We start from the raw sequence: 20,574 nt of genomic DNA on the forward strand, positions 1-20,574 counted from the left end.
TATTTATACATCAACTCTGATGCTGTTAATACATTATCTTCTGGAGTTCTTCCTCAGAATATCAAAGAGTTCTGTCAATAAAGGCAAGCAGTGAACAAGTGAAAGTCCAGTATATTATATATTTAAATCAAGCAACAATTAACATATGCTGAGTTGTAGACTGAAGATTCTGAAATTACACATATTTTGTTAGTTAGCTATTTTAGACTTTATATATTCGCACACTGAAAAAAAATTTAAAAACACTTAACAGCTTGAAGTAGATACATTATTTTACATTCCCAGATATAATAAACAGCATAACCGATAAATATCAACATTGTGTATAATAAAGACCAAATTCTGGTTTTCATAGGTTAATTAGAACTAGAATTCTGATTTTTTTTTTCTCCCTCTCACTGACACATTTTTGTCACAGAAGTCAGAAAAGATATTCAGTCCCTGTTTCTTGTAATTTTGATGTCTCTGTGATTTTTGTCTATAATGTTTGTTCTGTGCATTCTTTTTCCAAAGTATGTGCACTGTATGTTTTTTATGAGCAAGAGAAGATGCACATTTGATTTATCTCTGAGCAAGTGACATCTAGAAGGAAGAGCCTAAAACTATATTCCTTCCACAAAATGTATTGTTCAGGCTTCAGTGATTTTTTTTTTTTTTCCCAGAAAGCTATATGAGATAAGTCTAGGGGAAGATGTGGGTTTAAAACTACTTATTTTGGAATATTTTGATTATCAGAAAAGAGTCACAAAGTTCTGAGAGGGATATTTGTTCTCCATCCTCCCCACCCACCCTCCTGCCCCCAGGATACAGTAAAACCTCCCCCCGATACTTGAGAGACTTTACTAAAAATTGTTGAGATGAAATATGACAACCTGAAAGAAATTCCTTTTTCAGAAAATTACAAGGGAACGGAAATAGACATTTAAAAATAACAAGCTTCAGCAAGTAGTTAAGATATAGTTCTGGCAGACAAAATAAGATGTCTTCAGCTCAAATTTCTCAAGATCTGAGGGAGTAAATGTCTGACTCAAAATGTTGGACCCTGTTCTGCAGTCTCAGGCACAGAACTGCTACAGAAGAAGTCCAGTTCCATGAACATCTCAAATATGGAGAAATTAGAATGCACTGGGTCTTGTCCCAATCTAGTGTCAGGGGAGGCTTCAATATGATCCCAAGAGCGAGATTAAGACACAAACAAGGTCAAATGCCGTACACCTAAAACAGTTTTTATTATTAGAAGTGGAGAGTGGTAGCAATAGGACATAATGGAAGAAAAAGACAGAAATCAAGCAAGCATCTGAAACAGAGTCACAAGAATAGTCACCACCATGGATCCAGCAGTGTCTGGTTAGTCCTCAGTCTGCAATTCTTCAGTGCACACACAGCTGTTGCCTTTTAAGTTCATCTTATCAGCTGATTAGCATATCTGCCCACCTTTAGTTTTTCCTCTGTTCCCACAGGTTTTTGGTGACTTCATGCTTCTTGAGCAATCATCAGGCTTCTGGGGCAGAAATGCTTGCCTCTTATCGGTTCATTAGCAATGCATGCATGGTGTCTGGCATACACAACAGAGCCACAAATGGCTACACGATGGAGCCAGTGATAAACATTTGGTTTCACTCAGTCCATGTCTCCCCCTTTGAGTCTTATCTAAGGAGTTGACAATGCAACTGCAAGGGAGTGGGGAGTGCATCCTCTGATACACTCCTGCTTCCTTGGCTGACATTCCTTAGACTAATCCAAAGGCCGCAGCTTGTCCTTGAGGTTTGTACACACACAAGCAAGCTTTGAGACGATCATTTGACATTTCAGTCTCTCACAAGTCTTCAGGTATAAAATTGCAGAGAGATACATTCTCTGACCAGCTCTGTCACACACCATACTGTATCTGGATCTCGCTGAACTGAATCAGGGTATAAGTTTGTATGTGTTTCAACTTATTTGGTAACATGGTGAATAATACTACTTGCATCTTGATCTCACATGGCCCTCGGAGTGAGAGATGTTGAGAAATTGCTATGATAGTGTCTCTGTAAACACAGGAACTTTACTACAGTGCATTTTTAAAAGCAGTGTTAGACTATGCGTATGTGTTTGATTAGTTTAGTCTATGCTAGAAAATTAGTCAGATAACTCCAGAGTTTTTAAGCTTCATCATGTATTTTGATTTTTCCTTTCCCTTCACATATCTGGTCAAATATCTCTTAACATTAGCCATATGTAAAATTCTTGTTCCTTAAATTACAAGACCTAGATGATGATACCTGTTTGGCACCACATACCTAGCAATATGCTGCTGTGCTAACAGTGTCTCACAAATGCAGATTCATTCATTTTGAGCAGCCAAAATCATTACACTAGTAACATATGACAGTTTGGGGTTTTGGTTTCTTTCAGCATCTGTAAATAAAGCAATGGTTTTGGTGCTTTTCTTAAATTCTTAAACATATGCATTTTATATGACCTTCCATATACTTCTTACTCTTTCTTCTTCACTAGCAGATTCCAGAGTTGGAAATATGTGTAAACATAGCATGACCAGGTAGCAGGCTGTTAACAAACTATAAAATATTTATTTTGGCATATTTTTTCTCACTAAATGATATATTTCACTACCATTATATGGAAATCAGCCACACAAATGACTTGCACATCAATACAGAAAATTAACATGTCTATTTTTAGAGATCCTAATTTTTAAGCAAATACATCAGAGACAGACAATATACAACATAAGCTGCGTGTATGTGAGCGGATTTCTACACAGTGACAATATATGAATTTCTTTGAACAATATTAATTTCCACATCTTTCCAATTCCTAGTTGTTTTCTTTTTTTAAGGTCTTCAGTCCAGCCGTATGAAGTCCATTTGTGCACTGTAGAGTAAAAAGGAGGCTCCCTTGTGTGAGAAGAGCTCCTTTCATCGTTGTGCCTGTCGAGGATTGAAAGTGAAGTGAGAGAATTGCTTCATAGTGTCACAATTCCAGTGATTTAAAAAAAAAAAAAAAGAAAAAAAAAAAGGCAATTGATGACTTACAAGAACATTGCTCTTTCACTGTTAATAACAGGGATTTCCATGGCCTGTTTTGCTCCTTTTAAAAAGACAAAACCCAAAAAACCTTCCAACACTAATCAAACCTAAGTCAGGACAATTGAACTAGTGTACTGAAACTGTCTTAGAAAATGCAGTTTCTTTGCTGAACACTATGGATGTGTATGCTGTTTTTATTCCCCTCCAGACTTCTTAAAATCACATTGTTATCTTAGTCTTTGAAATGTAAAAATGCTGGGACATCAAAGAAATATTGTGATGGTCAAAGAAATTTAGAAGGAGAGTGTATATAATGAATACTTAACACCAGAGGTTTACTTCATTTTTTTTGTGAAGATATCCATTGTAGCGACTTAGAGCTGGAAAATGAGGCATGAAATTGTTTGTAGAAGGTTCACTAAATTGAATGTTAAGCATTTGTGTGTTTGCTGCAAAGCTAAGCTTGCAATTTTAGTCATAGCATGGGCATCTTTGCATTTGTTCTGTAGCTTGTTTAACAAAAAGCAGATAAGAAAATCTTACAGCAGCTGAGAAAAACATTTCGAGGAATATAAGAAGAATACAAAGACTAGCTCTTCAGGAGATATGGATGAGGACACCCTCCTTAATTAAAGTGAATGTTTTACTCTAGCTGAGGATCTGAGAAGTTCAGTGAATTAACCTTCTCAAAACTTCTGCAACGGGATTCAAACCCACCATATGATCTAGAGCCAGCGAGACTGCCATTACAGTACACAAAGCTACTCAGATCTTCTGCTACCATGTTTATACAGCTTGCAGTATTTGAGGTTGCTTGTTTAAAGCTTGCTTCGCTGCCTTTGCCAGTGTTCTTCATTCCCACAGTACTTGCCCTTTAGGAATGTTCTGCTTGCAGAAGTCTGAAGTATCTCTTCTGATTCTCTTGCCTTCAGTCAAGATTGCCTTTCGTATAAACTTTTCCCTAAGTAAGTTGCCTCATGTGATGGGTGATCACATTCTCCCATGACAGAGGATGTCATATGAGTTGCCATGTGACTAGAGGTATGTGTACTTGGGGCAGCCTACAGATTGTTAATGTGGTGAATGGCATTTTTGAAATGGGAAAGAGGCACCATGGAGTGTCTGGCTAAAACTATTTATACCACCTATGTTTTTCTGTTCTAACCTGGAGAAGCCCCTGGAACAGAGGACAGTGTAATGAAATGAAGGTTTTGCTAGCTCAGGATTAGTCAGTGTGCTGTAGAATATACATCACGGTTTCCCATCCTCTTTCTCTACATCCTATTTCAAGTAACAGTAGCACTTTCAAACTTGCATGAAGGTCAGCTAGCTCAAGGCAATAGAATTTCCAGAAATTTTTTCTTATTTCCTCCTTACTCTTCCACAACTTTCTGAAAAGAAAAGATTTAAATAATTTTCTCATGTCCTGTGAAGATAAGGTGTTTCAGTCTTCTAGAGTCACAGTAGTCTGAGGAACAGATTTGTAGTATTACCAAATTGCCTGGAGTTGCAGTAAAGTTGAGTTTGGGTCCCAGGTTTTAGCTGTGCACTAGTTACCATGTAGTGTAGTGAAGCTAAAAGTCTCTGGTTGTAGCGGTGCTTCTGGTAGTCATTAAAATATTTCAGGGGATGAGCGTCATGGGTAAAAGCAACCCTGTGGCTTTCTGTATTACGGGATCTTCATATAGTTACGTCTTTCATGAGTCACTTATACTGAGTTTGATTCTAATATTCCTTACTCAATTCTGCAGACTTAACTGGAGGTTTTTTATCATTTGCAAGCTGTAAGGACATTGATGAAACTTTACTTTGAGCATATTAAAGAACTAGGGAAGATGGTGAGTAGTTGTGCCTGTGTTGTGTGAGTATTCACAACTGTGGTGACTGACTTCTGAAGACTCACTCTAGTATATTGGATTTTTGCACTATTATTAGATAGTAGAATTTCTTCTGTATTGTTTTAGATCCTTCAAAAAATCTTGAGAACAATTCATCCTCTAGGAGGTAAGTGGCTTGGAATCATTAAATTACAAACCCAGATTAGTGGGCACATTTGTGAGACTCAGGCAAACGTTCACTTCTTGCTGCCATTGTAGCTTGCAGCTTTGTCAGCATTAGATACACTCTGAACCACACAGAGAAACCCCATTAAATTTCAGATTTGCAAATTTAAAATCTGCACTTTTGTTACCTGCTGTCTTCACTGATATTGTATTAGTGTCACTAAATTGATACAAAGCAGTGAGTGGGTACATCAGTGTGAAACTGGTAAAATGAAGTGGGTGATCAAGTTTCAGTAAGTTTAACTGTCAGACTTGATGACATGGAATCCATGGATTCTGTTACAACCTAGCTGTTTGGTGGTTTTTGGTTGGTTGATTGGATTTTTATTGTTCATTTAGATGATCTGCCTAAGTTTCTATTTCCCTCAAAAAATAGCTGAAATTCATGCACCTTGATAGATGAGTTTGAATGGTTTTGTGTGTTTGCATTCTAAATTGTGCTAAAACTCTATCTTGGACAGTATCTAAACAGATATTTGAATCTAGCTACTAAACTTATAAACCCTACTTCGTGTAAGACATTCAACAGGGCTTACTCTATCTAGTATGTTAATATCTCACATCTGTATTGAGATTGTTTTAGAGATCTATCCTTTTTGAAAGTTGTTTAATTTTGTTAAATTATGTTCTGTAAGCTGTCAGTACAACTTCTCATGCCTGCAAACATACATTTGCTTAGCTGGACATTGTTGTGTTATATTGTTTTGACTTTCACCGAGGCAATTACTACTCTATTACATCTCTCATCCAGTCACAGGCTTCTACAGAGACTCCTATTACTGCAGACTGCCATTTAGAATTCTTTTTGACTTGTTATTGTCTTGCACCATTTTTCTTTTTCTTTCCTTGACATTTTTAGATGCTTTTTGACATCTGAGGAAAAAAAAAATATACATTCAGACTATTAGAATGTTGATGTCTGGTCTCTGCTCTAGTCAACCACAAGACAGCTAAAAAAGCACTGAGGAAGAGGAAATTAAAAGGCAGTGATACATGATCTCTTTTCTATGCTGCTTTTTGAAAGATCAGGTGTATGTCATCTAGAAAACGCTTTTGCCTTTCTTGCTTGATTTTTGATCAAGAGGTATTCATTGTCCATGTTTTAATCTCTCTAAGTTTGACATTGACTGTTCTCCACATCAGCTGAGGTCAATTTGGGCAATTTACTGTTGTGTTTCAGTTTCCATGTCAGCATGAGTGAAAATATTCTGTGGTTTTGTACAGTGCTTAAAAGACTGACAGACTTTTTCAAAAGTGATATTATTACCTTTTCCTAACAAGAAAGCAGGAATGCCAAGAATTACTGCAGTTACCTAAAGTTATCACAGGTAGCTATGAAGAGAGTAGAAAAATTCTGGTTTTGTTTAGTTTTCTGTTGGGGATTCTGTTAATACTAAGATCCTGATGCATCCAGACTGGATTTTCTTTTTAATTTTATTGTAGAGCCATCAGTGCATCACAATACATTTTAACAGGTAATCTCCTTATAGGGCACATGACAAATATGAAATCTAGTCTTCTCCTTTAAAAAAGAATGTAAAAGCTAAGTTAGGAATAGGCCCAAGGAAAAATAAGATGGAAAAAAAAAAATATTGTTTTTCGATGTTGCTCTTCTGTTTGCTTGCTGACTTGTTTCCTTTTGCACTCTGTGCTGCTGTTTAGCTTATGCTCTCCATTTTCTGTGAAATTCTGCAAGTACTGAATTTAAAAGTTATTCACACTTAAAATATGTTTTACAAGTTAGCATTTTTCTCATTTGGAGGACAGGTTTGTAGATGAATACTAGTTGAACTAGTAAGACTTGTGGATTAGTAGAAATCATTAAAACTAGAACACTTTACACCTACAGAATCTCCAACTCCTAGATATTTTTAATGAGACTATATGTTCCTAATTTTGGGATTAAATGGAAGACAAAGACAATGCTTTATCTGAAGCAGAATATATGTTATACAGCATGTCTCTTCTTTAGGCCACATCTGCTTTCTAAATATTTGTGCACATATTGAACTTATAAAATTGTATATCTTTTCTGTTCATTTTAATTAATGTAGAGAAAATAGATTGGCTTCATCTAAATTTTAAGTAATTTCCATGAAGAGAAACCTAGCTCATGCATAAATGGACCAGCTCAGTATGTGCTATTTCCCCTGTCACACTCAGTGACATTTGGTCCCCCATTTACTCCAAGACATCTTAAAGCAGAGTCCTTCTGTGATATCATAACTGAGGAAGACGTTTGAGAATATCGAGAAACCTGTAAATTTGCAATCATCGTATTTTCATGAAACTGTGATCCAAAATAAAATGTCAGTGCAGCTAGGACTTCCAGGTGGGTTGAAAAAGTCTAATGGATTAGGATGGAGAGGAGTACTCAGTATATCAAAAGAAACGTAATACCTTCCCCACACACAATTTTTTTTTTTAAATTTAAGGCTGATATGATATATGTACGATGTCAAAAATGTTTAGACATCTTTGATTCAGAATAGTATTTTCAAGCGAACACTCCCAGTATAGGCAGAGTTGATGTACAATGATAACAGTTTATTTTGCATGCTTGGTCTTTTGTATAAAATGCATGTATTTGTTCAAAAATGAAAATTCTGCTGCTGTGCATGAATTGCTTCAGATGCCCTCCTCAGATACACTTTACCTACCTGAATTAGAAGAGATCTAATGTGTCATTGTTTGTTCAATGGTCATAATTCAGATACCAGCTTTGTATGAAATTTAATAATGTTATGAACCAGATATAAAATAAGCGTGTGTAGGTGTATACGTATAATTCTCTATTTTCCACCTCTCTGTAGACACATTTCTCAGGACATTAAGTACATACTTTAAAGACTCAGTGGTAATTTCTGCCTTCAATACAATACTTGAGAGGGCAGTTAAAGAAAATCTATTATCCTTTCCTCCCTCAGGAAAGATAAGAAGTGTGGGGAAATTAGTTCCTATTGCCAAATTACACTTTATCCTGGAGGGGTAGTTAAAGAACTTCCATTCTTATGTCATATATTGCACATTATGACTTTCTTCATTCACTGAGAGGGTACTAGTTTACATGGGATGAAAGAACACAGAAGGTAACATCCAATCAGTTCCTTTCTCATTTGCATGCACATCTATATATTATAATGCTAGTTAATTTTATCCTCAGTTTCATTCAATTCAGCATATGAGATGCGTCTGGGTTTCAGTGGCCAGACTAAAATGTAATTATTTTCTCTGATCCCAAGGGGCAATATACCAAAGACACATATTTGGCCTATATGGATGCATAACATTTGTTTCTTTAGGCTGTTTGATGAAAGATGTTATTAGTTTCAGAAGCTTCAGGGTTTGAGGACAGAATGAACATACTCTATATGAACAATCAGAAAATGTAAAGTTGTTTTACTTTTTTTCACTGATATGATTCTGACTAATGCATTATAGTCTATAATTTTTAATTCTTTACATTTTAGTAATTTAAACCTCTGCAACAAAATTCATGGAAGGATACTCTTTCTAATTTGCTATCTCTCTTTATTCACTGTGCAGTGATGACAGTTATTATATAAGATACCTAATCACAGGCAATCTTATCCAAGGTATTCATTCCCATCCACTCATATTTACATCAAATAAAGAGTAATATTTTCTATAGATTTATGACTGCCTTCATCCCTAACATGGACCATAAGAATGTGGCTGGATTTTCTGTTTTGATACATGAAGATATAAAACTTCCATGCATACAAAGGTTTAAATCAAAACAAAAATAAAGGGAGAGGGATTGTAGGTAAATCAAGCCCATGGTAGATTTTACATTCAATGAAGGAAATAAGATAAGACAAATGACTGTGTATGACACCATAAGCTCAGGCAGTGATCAGACTAATCTACACTGGTCCTGCTTTGAGTCAGCAGTGTGCCCTTGTGGCAAAGAGGGCTAAAGGTATCCTGGGCTGCATCAGGAGTGTTGCCAACAGGTCTATGGAGATGATTCTTCCCCTCTACTCAGCACTGGTGAGGCTGCACCTGGAGTAATGTCCAGTTTTGGTCTTCCCAGTGCAGAAGAGAGATAGATCTACTTCCTAATGGCCAAAGGCCACTAAGATGCTGAAGGAACTGGAACATCTCTCATCTGAGGAAAAGCTGAGAGAGCTGGGATGGTTCAGCCCAGATAAGAGAAGGCTTATATACTTATCAATGTATATAAATACCTGAAGGTATAAAGAAGATGTAGCCAGGCTCTTTTCAGTGGTGTCCAGTGATAGTGGGCATGAACTGAAACACAGGAGGTTCTGTCTGAACATCAGGAAACTCTTTTTCTACCGTGAGGGTCACTGAACACTGATCCAGGTTTCCCAGAAATTTTGTGAAGTCATCACCCTTGGGGATGCTAAAAAATCATCTGGATGTGGTCCTGGATAGCTGGCTCTAGGTGGGCCTGCCTGAGCAGGGAGGCTGGATAAGGTCACATCCAGGGGTCCCTTCCAACCTCAATGAATCTATGATTCTGTGAAGACTGTAGATAAATTACAACTTCAGGGGCAAAACCCTTCTCCAGAGGAAAATAAAGGCTACAGCTATTCCAGTTTTAGAGACTCTTGCTTACCAGTATAAGCAATGCTTACTATCCTTCTAAGTCCATATTCTTAGTCAATGATTTAATTTGAGGTCCTGTTTCTGCCAGCAATATTTGGGGCTGAATCTAAGATCAAAAGTTTGGGGGGGGGCTGAAGGAAAGAAAATAAACTATTAAACACTGTATTATAGTTTCCCTATTTGATGACTAATTTTATGTACCTTGTTAACTCATTTAAACAGAGGTTAATTCTAATAATGACAGATAACAGAAGTTTCTCTTTCAAGATGTGCTAGCTTTATAAATGTACCACTCTATTTCCTGTATTTGTGGAAAAGAAAAAACTTCAAAGAGTATTGCTATTTGATTCTGAGAAATATACAGTCTCTTAGCCTGTCTGACTCCATAAGCAGAGGAGATCCCTCCTTTATTGGTGAATATTGGGCTTGGATGTTCTTGGTATCCAATGATTTTGCTTCTGTGGTCTGTTCGTCTTTTTAATATTAACATTCCAATTGCACTTAGGTCTTGGTCATGAGTAGGTCCCTGCTGTGCTCAGTGCTTTATGGACATGTGCCTCAAACAACACAGAAAAAGAGGAAAAGAAACAGTAGTTCAGAAGTCAGTGGTAGGGCTATGAATGGAGTCCATGCCTATATTTTGGACTAATACTGTGTGTATGGGAGGATGCTGGATGCCTCTGTGTCTTTTCCACCCCACCTCCCATAAGCATAGACTATCTAGTTCAACTCTGTAAAGCAGGAAAAAACAGAACAAAAAGTTTATTCATTTTGTCCTTTCAAAAAGCCAAGAAAGTTAATACTGCCTGAAGTTACATAATTTGTGCTTCTTGCAGTAACTTTGGAGAAGCAGCCATGGGAAGCCACGTACTGTGCTTTGTGGAGATTTGCCAGGAAAATAATTCCTGGAGAATACAGGAGACAAGACTGTGGAGTCTTCAGCTAGAATGGATAGGACTCTGACTGAAGTTTTGTTTCTGTGCTTGTGTGGAGAAAAGGATTTTACATGATTACTCTGTAAATCTTCAGACAAATCCCACAGAAGAAATACAGTAGGATTAATATAAATTATATAATTTTAAAGAAGGATCAGTTAATTTAATAAATACCTGTAAAGAATATATGATGTAAATTAGTGATATTTTTATTTCTAAATTTAAAATGTTTTCTCCTCCTAACAGATATCTTTGTTTTAAACAATATGAAAGAAGCATTAGGAAAAAAACTCTTGTAATACAAACTCAAGAGATTCTGGAAGACAATTATTCTCTATTTCATGGTACAGCTTGGTTTGATCAAGAATTTGTTATAAAGTAATTTGGGTATTTTGCTGGGCTATTTTGGAGTCAGTTTGTGAAGTTTTTTTGTTCACACATGAGCCCTTGTCTCAAGTAATTACACAGACTTAGTGAAATTACTCCTGTAACTGCTCAGCACTATGAAGAAATTGTTTCAGAACCCAGCCTATAACTTGAGTAGATATGGGATGGTATTAGCTCTTTGAGATGGTCCATTCATTTTTTGATTTTTATGTTAAAAATATTTAAATATTCTATTAACCATTTTTCTGTTTTTCAGTGGTTGGCTTTTGATTTCTTGAAAAATCCTACTTTAAGTCTTATTGCAAGCTTGATATGTGAAATTCTAATCCTAAATCACCAAAACAATGATTGGGATATTTTGATGTTCTAAGACTACTTAGCTCCATTATAGATTACGTTATTTCTGCTTCTTCTCTGCACTGAGCTGGACATACTTACCAGCTCTACATACATCCATGACTCTATATAGAAATGGAGAAAAACTAAATCTCTTGGTGATCACACTGTGTAGGTATGAATTGATGAATTATTTAAAGGACTAGTACCCACTTATTTACTGACAAATAAGTCTAATATGAAGGTGGGTTTTTTTCTTCTTTGTTTTAAACAGAGAGAGTATTTATTCTATGCTACTCAAGGCAATTATTTGTCTGTAATTAGAAAGCAGTCATATTTCATATTATACAGATACCTTTTGGCCCTATAGGACAGAAAACTAGTATTGATAATTTCTCACTGGTTTCTGGATACTTTCCATCTGTACTTTAAGTGAGCCTTTGTTGTTCCTGTTAACAACAAAAACCTCAGCTGGATTCTCAGCTACTTACTAACAATGGCCCAATTTTCATCCTCCCATCCTTTCATTTCGAAATTGCTTGTGCAGGTGGTTGCTATACAGCTCTCTTCCTTTTACACAACTAAAATGCATGTGATTTGTTATCAGTCTGATTGTAGACCAGGGCACTTTGCAGGGATTGCACTAGCAGAAGCCTTTAGTGATTGATTCCTTGCTGACCACAGCTAGCATCCCACAGAAGCATTCTTGGTGCCTGTCATAGTAGGTCTGACTGCCCCTTTAATGCAGTTGAAGTCTGTCCTTTGCAGCTTCCTCAGTGTCAATGTTCAGATACTTCACTGATTCAAATGAAATTGTAGGACATTGCCTCCAAATTTGAAAAGCCATTTTTTCCTCAATAGGTATGTGTCCTGTGTGTTCCCCTTCTCCTAACCTCTCTTTGTTCTTCCTCCCCTTCTAGTGTCTTTCAGATGTACGAATAAAAAATGATCATCAAAAGATCTCACATTCCAAAACATTATATCCAACTGAATTTTTTCATGACCTTCCTATTACTGTCAGGAAAAGGACAGGGAAAATTGAGTGATTCTGGTTGGCAAATTATATTCCACTTTCAAGATAAGCAAAGTTATGTCAGTATCCTCTATTAATGTTTTGACATGTACATTTCTGCCTAAGTCATTACACCTATTAACAATGAAACACAAAGCCCCCCAGATCTTTCTAGCAGTACACTCCAATCCTGACCCAGAGAACAAGCTAAATCAGTGTGGTGGTTTCTGATCTCATTGTAGTCTCTCAGGAACATACAATGTGACTATGGTCTTTGAGCTATAAACAGAGTACTATTTCTAGGAGATGGAGATCAGACATCCACTTCACAAAGTATATAGCAGATATTAGATGATAACTATGTGGGCTAGACACAAAGTTCCAAGGGAAAGCTATTGAACTTTTCAAACTAATCCTGTATCTGAGTCATTCTTCATAGACACTTATTCACATGAATGCCATGTTTGTATTTCAGCATTTTTGCATGAAGACAAAGTTGTTCATACAATGTTGTTTGCCTGCATCATATTTGAGAATTCATCTTCCTTTGTTTTAAATTCGTTTGATAACAAACAGTGATTGCAGGTGTGTTGTGAGCTGCCTTTCCTGTAATACTATTAGAAGTAATCAAACAGCATCAATGTACACTAGAAAAAGGAAAAAATAAGGGAAGAAAACTCTACACTGCAGCAATATGACTAAAATTCATTATTTTCCCAAATTCATAGTAGACATTGAGCCAGGAATTTTTAATTGGTAACACCTGCTCATAACAAAGCTGAATTCCTGTCTGGTTGGTTTAGTTTTTCCTGTTTTTAATGGGATTTCAGCTATGAACTGGTTTGTTCTCTGGCAGCCCAGTTATGACACTTGAAGACTGTTCTGAGAAGCAGACCAGTTTGCAGATTTCCACTTAAGAGTGTAAATGTAAATACAAAGTTCACACAGTCATTAGCTGGTTTGGAAAACCTTGACTTTACACATTAGAATTTGTTGGTTTGACAAGGGGGAGGGGGGTGTTTTGGTTATTGGGGGGGTGGTTTGAGCATGACAGTGGACAAGGAAGAAAAACATTTTCCTGCAAACTTGTTCCATTTCTATTTGGCAAACATCTTCCCCTATTTTTTTTTTAAATAAAGGTTGAAAATATAAAGTGATGGGCTTCTTTAATGTTAAGAAGTTGAACAAAGTTACTGTCTTATAGGATCCAGTAGGTATACAGAGACAGGCCTTCTCTTCATGTAGTGATTAAGTCATCAAATGGATAGCACTAGAAAAGATGATTCTTATCATAAGGAATTCAGGCATGTTCCCTCCAGTAGAGGGCATTGAAACTTGAACATACCAGCCTAAATTATTTGGGAATAATGTTACTAACGGGAGATAGACGATAAACGTGGAAACAAAACTTTTCTCCCACCATACAAAACTGAAAATGAATGTTTTCATATTTGTAACTATGTTTTCACCTATGTCTTGTTTATCTCCCTGGGACCTGGAGAAACAATTTTTCATTTTTTTTCAGCTATCCACATACAATATGCAAAAATAAATTTATAGCAGATGCCAATGGTAAGCAAAAGAGAACACTTTTGAGGACAATGGCAATTCAGAGGCTAGAAATACGTGAAAAAACAGTGTTTGGTGTATATATGAGCTCATTAAAAATGTGACCTAGCTGTGGAGATGAGAGGTACAGAACAAGTGTAGAAATGGTAGCTGGCTCTAGGGTCATTAAAATAGAAGTGGTTCTTTGTATAATTAAAACAACCTGTCTTAATGATCATTTTTCTGATTCTAAGTAAAGGATTATAGGATCTGAGTGCAAAAGCTGTATACTTCTAACAGAAAGAGAAGCATATCGTTAGGAGATGGCTAGCTGATGACCTAGTATGACAGAGCAAGCTAGTGCCAGCATTGAAATCCTGGGTCTTGGTCTCACTCTCTGGCCAGTAAATGTTCCTGCATTCCCCTAGCATACACTTCTTCAAAATGTTTAGTCCTGTTTGCAGACCTTCTGTTATAAAGCTATGGTGAGAGCCAGTGGGAAGAAATTACTCAGCGAAATAGGTATTTTGGGAGATGTTCACAGTGCTAGATGATGCCAGTTCAGTCTCTTATACTCAAGCAATCTTTTTCCTAAGGGAGCAGAGGAAGGCAAAGGTCCATGAGGCTAACATTAGTGATCAGCATACATTTTTTTGGTGTTTACAAGAGATCTGGGGATATTTTCCTGTAGGATTGTGTTTAGTTTTATAGCCTTGTTTCCTTATGCAAGTAAGTGACTGTGTGATCTAGCAACCTGAGTTGAATAGCCAGTCCTTTAGGTCTTTCACAGGCTATGAATACAGTAAGAGTACTCAACCCTTCTGAAGATATGCAAATGTAGGCATTTAAAAGATTTACATTCATCTTTCACAGGCCTCAGAAATATAAATATGAAATATCCAGAACCTTGTCACTTCAGTAATAATTAAGCTGATGGCCTATTATGTTCGATTGCAAATCAATATAGTATCTTTTGGTGCCACTTGAGTTCTTGAGGGTTGGCTTGGGGCCAGCACTAGTTATACAATTGAAGAGCTGCAGCTGCATCGAAAACTTCTCTGCCATTTCCATTCAGAAAGAATAGACTGGTAACAATGGTGGCCAGCCTCTTCATAGTAATTGTGTGCAAGTACACATTTTGAAATAGTGTTTTTGTTCAGCAGGTGCTGTTATTTTAGTTTAATTTGAATTTTGAAATATGGAGAAGAGAAGGGGCCTAATCTTAACAGCATCTAACCTACAGCTGTTCAGAACAGGACAGCAAACAGCATATGTTGCTTAGATAAAAATCATAATTGCTTATTCTTCCTGGCATATTAGCAGACCAGTGCTGAGCCTCTGAAATTATCTAGCATTTTCAGGCTTTTACTTTACAAAGTGATCTACAATACTCTGGAAGAACAATTCTAGAACATCTGACTCTAAGTTTTCCCACAAGCAGCTACTTGGTTTTACATCAGAAAACAGAATGGATGGATAGTTCACCAAGGCAGTGTCAGAAGCACTGACCTTTAGAAATATCATTAAAGCAGTGCAAAGACTAGGTTATTTCAGTCCACTGCAAAAGCTGAGGAAACAGTTTGTAAAATGGTGATTTCCTGGGAACTTGTGTCTGTTTGTTTCTTCTCTTTTCAAAGGAAGAAGAGTCCATGGGCTTTGAGGAGGACAGAAAGGTCACAGATTTTTGGAGTGTATACATTAGTCAAAAATATTTATTGAATTTTTTGTCCAGTTTTCTTTCTTTTTTTCTATGACCTGTTGTTTGGAGACTTAAAATCTGAGATAAATTTCCTGAAAAATTTCTCTGTGTAAGTGTTAGAACACAGGATATACCAGAAAAGACAAAATGAGAAAAAGTGTGATTAGAATCAGAGTTCAACACTTTAAATTCCTATTATCATAAGTCTGTCTCAAAAATCTGACTAAAAGCATGTGATTAAAAAGGTGTTAACAGTGATGCTCACCTTGAAAAGTAATGGATGTGAATTTTGAGCATTCCAGATCATCTGACAAGACTTGCATGGTCTAAACTAAGGTTTATACTATTTAGCTCTTTGCAACATCAGGGCTTAAATGAGAATTTCATGTGAATGAACATTTTTGGAATTGCACCATTGTTATATAGATGCCTTAAACCTGATCCTTTTCCTCATGGGTCTCTGCTTAGGCCTGAGTTGTGTTAGTGGTCATTACAGAATGAGTACCATGTGACTTCAGTCATGCAACAGTTCATCTCAAGCCAATTCATTAAAAGACCTCAATGACCATTCCATATATATGTATAGTACTATTTACTCATTTCTACTTTGGGATTTGTAAAAACAATATGAGAGTTTTTTCACAACTAATATCCTGTCAATTTCATCAAATAATTTCTAGCTGTAATTCCATTTAGATCAAGATCCTGAGGGAAGGGAGAAATGTGCATACATATTACTGTGCTGCTTGTCAACCCCACTGAAGATTCTGGTTTTGAATTAACCTCTGAGGGAAACATGAAATAATACACTTGCAATTCAACATGCAAATAAAAACAAAGAATAAGGTTTCTTCATTAAATATTTCCCTGGAAACCCAGAGGTGTATATTGTTGAAAATGTTAAAGGAAAAAAGTATGATACATGAGACAAGCACTGTCTGTTTTTGACAAAACAACTTCTTTAAAAAATGAGATGCTTTTTTTCTTAACACTTTCCAAAGGAAGACAAAGTCAAAAGTACTGAATAATGTACAAGGTGATTTTTTTTTTTTCATACACCTTCTGGGAAGGCTGACTAGGTGAGGTGCTCTTCTAGGTCTGCTACTCATGAATAAAGATCTAGATGAGATGACAGTCAGTGGCAGCCTTTGCTGCAGTGACCAGGAAATGGTGGAATTTAAGATATGGAGCAAAGTGATGCATGTAATCAGTGAAATAAAGCACTTGGGTTTCATAGTGCTTCAGCTTATTTAAGGAACTGAAAGATGGGATCCCATGGGAGGCAGAGAAATTGGTTAATTATCAAGGGAAATCGCCTCAAAGCACAACAATGATCTATTTCAGTGGACAAGAAGATGAGCAGGCATGACAGAAAGCCATCTTAATTGAACAGTGAACTCCTGACCAGGCTTAAATGTAAAAAAGAAGTGTATGAGAGGTGGAAGCAGGGACAAGCTGCAAAGAGAAGCCTTCTTGCAGGCATCATAATGTAATTAGGAAGGCCACAACCTGAATGGAGATAAAGCTGGCGAGAAATAGGAGACATCAAGGTCTTCTACAAATACGTCCGCAACAAAAATGAAGACAAAGAAAATACTTGTCCCACTGCTGAGTGGGGCTGGTAGCCTTGTGGTAGGCAACTCAGTGCCTTCTTTTCTCACTCTTTACTAGGAAGATCTTCTCTCTAGCTTTACAGGTCTCTGGCCCTAGTAGCAAAGTCTGGGAGAGAAACGTACTACCCATGGCAGAGGAAGATTGAACTAGAGTTTAACTAAGAATGCCTTCAAGTCCAGATGGAACGCATCTGAGGATGCTGATCGAGCTGGCTGACTCATTTAGGAGACCTTTGTCTTCTTGGAAAGTAGTATTCACTGGGGAAAGTCCCTGAGGTCTGCAGAAAGGCAAATGCTATGCCCATGTTCAAAAACAGGCAAGAAAGACGTTCTGAGGAGAAACAGCCTAAGAAAATAACATCAAAAATCTTTATGGAAACCAAGCACATGAAAGACAAAATGGTTGGGAACAGTCTGCATAGACTTACCAAGAGCAAATGATTTTTTATCAACCTCATTGCCTTCTATGAGATGATGACTGAATCTGCAGAAAATTGGAATACCAGTGTGCATTATCTACCTTGGCTTTAGCAGGGCTTTTCGCATCTTTGCACAGTATCCTTATAGCCACATTTGAGAGACATGGACTGGATGGGTGGACTACAAAGTGGTTGGATATTGTGGTAACATGGTAGTGGTCAGTAGTTCAAAGTCTTAATTGCCGCTGGTTATAAGTGGCCTTCCTCTGGGGCTGATACTTTTTAATGTCCTCATCAATGCCCAGCACAACACACTGGAATGCCCTCTCATCAAGTTCATGAATGACTCAAAATATGGGGGAGTGGTTGTTACCATGAAGGTGTAAGCAGCAGTTCAGAGGAACCTTACTGGGCTGGAGAAATGGACTGACAAAAACTTCACTGAAACTTGAAAAAGACAGATAGAATGTCCTGTGACAGGGGTGGAACAACCCCATACATGAGAAAAAGCTGTGAGCCTTCAAAATTAGCTCTGCTTCGAGATGACCTCCAGAGGTCCCTTTAAGCCTTATTTTTCCTATGATGTAGTCTGGAATTTCATACACTCACAGGCCATTCAAACTGATACTGACTCTTCTGCTTGACTAGCTAAGGACAGATTCTGGCCTTCAACTCCCGATCACAACAGCTTGATGTATGGAAGAGTTTGTAGAAATCTTTCCAAGGATGTTCACCTATTTTAGATTTAATGTGAGGGCAGAAGATCTATCCTTTCATCTCCAAAGTGACATGTCATTTGTAGGTGCATTTTGTTAGTTCAGATGTAAGCGACAAGTCTGAAAATGTGGCAATCCCTTGTTGAAGTTATGCCAGAGTGGAAGGCCACCTCTTGACAGCCTCCACAACCATGTATGGCTCTCCAGTGGAGATTTTTCCTTTTCACCCAGTTATATGTAGCTGACTATATATTTGGGTTTGTAAATTAAGCATTTTAACATGCAAGATCTTTCAGTATAAAGTCTGCTAAACTTATATAATCATCAAACTGTATAGCTGATTTCAGAAATTATGGATACGCTTAGAAGGAACTTTACAAGTGGAACATAAAGTTAAATGAGGTTGGAATACACAGGTTTATCAGATGCTTAGGCTACCTGAAATGCTCTCATTGCTGTCTGACACAATATAAAATGACAATTGCAGGTATTCCTACTTTATAAAACACTGTGCTTCTAGAATCAGTTGATTCTAAGCATTATGATTTTACTAATAGATACACTATGAAGAAATATAGGACTGTACTGATGTGTACAGGTCTTCACAATTTTGTTTTGTTGTCATATAACAGCTGACCTCTGTAACAAATTCAGCTCTTCTTCCCACCCACTCCACTCCCCCTCTTTCACTTCCCACCTCCCCCTCCAATCTAGGCAAACCTGTAACCAGATGAATTGGTTTGGGCATTTTAAAATAACAGCGGGACCCAGAATTTTATATGGAACAAAGTCTATTAACCTCACCATATCCTATATAATCCCTGCAAGTATTTTAATATTCCAGTGATGATAAACATCAATTTTTGTATTTGTGTTTCCTTTACTATTGTACTCTCTTTGTCAAAGAACGTCTATATGTATTTGCTTGGTACCTCTGTCTATTATAAAGTTTGGCCAATGTTTTGTTATGGGACAATGTTTTGGGAACTTAAAATTTTGAGAAAAATATTAGCTGCTTGATTTGAATTTCAGCATGCTGATTGCCTGCATCAGGCTGAATATTTTTGAGAATATCAGCTAAAACAGTTCAACCGTGTTCAATAACAAGGCAACTTTTTTTAAAAAAAAAAGTTTTACTTACATCAAAACCTCTTGTTACTCTTTCTTTTTAAACAAATCAGTTATTTTAGTACTGAACATTTTTTATCTTTGAGCGTTTGACCTTTTAAATGTAATACTATTCTCTGAATCTAGTTTTTCTTCTTTGTATTCAGAAATTGAAAGTAGAAGGGGAAGAATCATGAACGGGGCTACATGTTGCAGTGTACTAATGTTGTCAGTGCATTAACTTATAATCAACAGTAGGCCTGGAAAGCCCAAGTAAGGTCACAAGTTTCACAGTCTTTCTATTGGGTATTTACATAAATGTTACTGTTCTGAAATCCCTTAGAAAGTGCATCAGATGTGATTGAAATGAGCAACAGTAATGAGCACCACTTCTTTGTAATTACTCTGTCACATGTATGTCTTGGAGGGAAGAAGTGGGGAATTAAATAAACACCACTGCCCCCCCCCTCCCCGCTCCCGAATTATTTTGCAGGATTAAACCCTGAGCTTTGAAAAATAATACAAAAATCTTATTTGTTTTATTCTGAGCAGGGATTCAGAATGCATAGTGAGAGACATCTGAAGAAAGAATGAGGAAGTAGGTGAAGGGCAGAAAAGAGGTACATATATAAACTGACTGAAAGGTCACACAGTGGACCTCTTCTTGTATTGACACTTCTTGGATGGGATTTAATGAAGTATTTTGTGTTGCTCAAATGTATTTTGGCAGGTGTCTGCAGTTGTGACTGGCTGAGTATGATGTGAAGAGTGCTATGGACTGTAGCTAGCTAGTTTGGACAAGGAACTTGATTTGTGCAAAATAATTGTTAAGATCCAAGGCTTGTCCTTTGGCTGTTCAATGACCAAAAAGTGCTTCTGTAGACTCCCATAGTCTGAAGTCAGAGAGGGGTTTTTTTGGTAACCAGATTCTCTCAGTCTGACTTAATAGAAACTGAGCCACAAAAATCTTGCTTAGATTGTCTAGAGTAACACATGCAAGTAAGAAATAATGTTATGATAATTACTTTGATCTTCACTATCCAGGACCCCAGTCCTCGATGTTCTTGTGTCCCTTCTGTAGTTCATCAGAACTGTTCAGACAGTGTAGTAA

The sequence above is a fragment of the Strix aluco genome, chromosome 16 (assembly GCF_031877795.1).
Source record: "Strix aluco isolate bStrAlu1 chromosome 16, bStrAlu1.hap1, whole genome shotgun sequence".
NCBI classification, from domain to species: domain Eukaryota; kingdom Metazoa; phylum Chordata; class Aves; order Strigiformes; family Strigidae; genus Strix; species Strix aluco.